Genomic DNA, 3,362 nt, shown 5'->3' with positions numbered 1-3,362 from the left:
TGAACGACGAGAATAGCATGTAAACCAGAACTTGATGTCATTTTATAGCTAGTGGTTTTAGCCTGTCGACTGGCTAGTTAGATACATTTGGCTTTCATCGCACTATAAGCCTCCAAGGTCCAACAGTTAGTAGATAAGCCTCTATAGATGGATACCTTTGGCTGTCATTTAATACATTGAGGACCACAGACAGATAAACCTACTAAATTCAGAAACAAATGTGAGTTATCGACCCTTCAGACTAGCATACTTATGTCAGTTTATCCTTCCGTAGCTTAATGTCCTAAGAAATAGCATGCATGCTATCCACATCTACTGTCCAGCACACAATAGAAACAACTAGTGGTGCAGCAACTCCTCCAAGAAGAAACTAGAATTATTAGCTGCAAAATTATTTCATTCCTCATGGCCATACAAGCAGTAATCTACAAGCTACAGAGTGTGGCTCGGTCATGGGATCTAGGCAGAGGTAAAGTGCTCATCGAAGAGGTTACTGGCGATGCAGCGGTCGCATTGTAGGTCGGCCACCACCGTCGCATAGTAGAGGTGGTCGCGGCAGGATGCACGGCCTCTTGGGAGACCCGGCGGAAGAGGGGGTGGCGGGGTTGACGACGCCCGCTCTAACCACCGTAGGAGAGCTTGGCTTGACCACCGTGAGAGAAGCATCCAGCGGTCCTGATGCCCAGTGTGGCAAGATCTGGCGGCACATTTATGAAATCTGGTTAAGAAGTGGAGCCTGGTGGCATCCTGAAACGCAGATCTGAGCAAGCGTGGTGGCATCCTGGTCTGGGCAGTGGTAAGATGAGATGCGAGAGGGGAGAAGGGGATACCTAGAATACCCGCTTGTTGATGACGGCGATGTTGAATCCCCACCACTGGAGGATGGTGTCAGATGGCGAGCACAGCGCTCATGGTACCCAGCCCGCTGCCGCCGCCGGCGACGGCCGCCTCCATCCGAATCCGCCTGCGTGGGGAGCTAGCGGATGAGTGGTGCGGCGATGGGAGGGGAAGCCGAGACCTTGTGTGTTGGAAGCGGGTGTTTGGCCCCTCGCTTTCCCCCACCGCGGGCTCCATCGGGTGGGAGACGGAGGGAGACGAAGGCGGGGCGGCGAGGTGCCCCGATCTAGATCGAGGAGAGGGAGGACGCACGCTGGATCTTGCCGGAGGGGAGGGGAGGGAGGGAGGAGAAGAGCATGGGGATCTTGGAGCGTGCTGGATCTTGCCGGAGGGGAGGGAGGGAGGAGAGCGAGGGAGGGGTGGGTGGCGGCGAGGGGAGGGGTGGTGGGAGGGATCAGGGAGCGCTAGGGTTCGCGGGGGACGAGGGAGGAGTGCGGGCTGTGGCCTGTGGGTTGTTGGGCTAGGTGGGGTGAGAAGGTGAGGATGGAGCGCTGTCGTTGGATCCGGGTGGATCGGACAGTGCTCGATCCATGATCCGCATGACATGCCTCTGAACCAATCAAAACAGACTACATGTGTGTGACATCCATGACCATCTAAGTAGGTCGTAACCGGCTGAAAATAAAGTGCAGATCTCTTTGGCTAAGAGAACCGACTCTTTTGGCGCCGTCTTTCGGCCGTTCCCCTCCGCCGGTGACTTCTTGGTCGTCGACGGTGAGGAGGGTCGTTGGATCCCGCGTGTGTGGATCATTTTAGCTTTAGGTTTTAGGGTCCTAGCAGCTTAGGTTTTTGTATCATTCGATGTCTCAACTTCGGGGGCGGGGGCGGCAATACTGAATAAAGAAGCTCTGGATTTTTATCCAGCAAGGCTGCTAACAAGTACCTCGGCACATAGAAGAGCAGGGCATCAAGGAGGTGGTCGCAAGCGAGGAGTTCGTCGTCGTCACGTTCTCGGTGACCAAAGACCCGTAGTCATACCCGCCGTTTTGACAACATTTTGAAAGAAATTCAAAAAAACAAAAAAAAACTTTCACATTGTGGCATTATATCTGACCTAGTTTACAGTAAAAATAATAAACTTTGACTACATTAAATGTCTTAAAAAGTGTTCTTGAAACCGAGTTATCATGTATGAAGATCAATGGCTTTTAAGCCAAATGATCAATCTTATGGCCACAATCATGGCATAGTTTGTTCAAATGATCTCATATCGTGCACAAGGGTGCATCTTGAAATGGCAAACAATGTTGCCTAAGGAAGTTTTCATTTTATTTGGATGAAAAAATCATTTTCTATTTTTTCGAGTGCCCAAAATGAGTTTTTTGTGAAGGACATACCGTATATTTGTTGCAGAATTGGACCAAATCATTTAAAAAAATATTAGTCCATATTTAATGTACAATTGACCAAATGGTTAGGAGTCAAAAGTTTTTATCCACCTCTCGTGAAAAAGACAAATTTCCGTCGATTCACGTGGAAGCGGGTCAAATTTGAACTGTGGCTGCCTCATGGTTTGCTATTTATTTTTCCCAAAATCCATTTCTAGGTACAAAAGTATCTATTTAATCAGAGAAACACCAAAAGTTTTCCAAGATTCAACCACTAGCTAGGAACGGTCATGCCCGCCGTTTTGATCGCATTTTGAAATGGGCGTGAATAATTCAAAAAAATCGAAAAATTGGAAAACCTTCGCATTGTGTCATTATATGTGGCCAAGTTACCAGGAAAAACAATAAACTTGTAATACGGTAATTATTTTAAAAATGTGTTCTAAAAAATTAGCTATCATGTGTGAAGATTCATCGCTTTCAAGCCAAATGATCGATCTTATGGCCACATTCATGACATAGTTTGTTCAAATGATCTCATATCGTGCACAAGGGTGCATCTTGGAATGACAAAGAATGTTGCCTAAGAAAGTTTTCATTTTCTTTGGACGAAAAAATCATTTTCCATTTTTCGAGTGCCCAAAATTAGGTTTTTTGTGTGAAGGACCTACAATATATTTATTGCAAAACTGGACCAAATCATTTTTCTAAAATACTAGGCCATATTTAATGCACAATTGACCAAATGGTTGGGTGTAAAAAGTTTTGATCCACCTCTGGTGAAAAAGACAATTTTCCGCTGTTTCAGTTGGAAGCGGGTCAAATTTGAACTGCGGCTGCCTCACAGTTTGCTATTTATTTTTTCTAAAAATCATTTCTAGGTACAAAATTATCTATTTAATCAGAGAAACACCAAAAAAATTCCAAGATTCAACCACTAGCTTGGAACAGTCATTCCTACTGTTTTGACCGCATTTTGAAACGGGCATAAAAAATTAAAAAAAATTAAAAAATTGGAAAACCTTCACATTGTGTCATTATATGTGGCCAAGTTACCAAAAAAAATAGTGAACTTGTAATACGGCAATTATTTTAAAAAAGTGTTCTCAGAAACGAGCTATCATGTGTGGAGATCAA

General features: G+C 45.4%; 1 long non-coding RNA gene across 1 annotated transcript; it reads right to left on the bottom strand.

The window, feature by feature from the left end:
• Positions 1–635: 635 nt before the first annotated feature.
• LOC119282024 lies at positions 636–1,018 on the bottom strand. Its single transcript, XR_005138608.1, has 2 exons — positions 831–1,018; positions 636–697 (listed from the first exon to the last, which is right to left on the bottom strand). It is a non-coding gene; the product is annotated as an uncharacterized LOC119282024 (long non-coding RNA).
• Positions 1,019–3,362: the final 2,344 nt, after the last annotated feature.

The sequence above is a fragment of the Triticum dicoccoides genome, chromosome 3B, assembly GCF_002162155.2.
Source record: "Triticum dicoccoides isolate Atlit2015 ecotype Zavitan chromosome 3B, WEW_v2.0, whole genome shotgun sequence".
NCBI classification, from domain to species: Eukaryota; Viridiplantae; Streptophyta; class Magnoliopsida; order Poales; family Poaceae; genus Triticum; species Triticum dicoccoides.
This window is presented reverse-complemented; position numbering and strand designations above follow the sequence as displayed.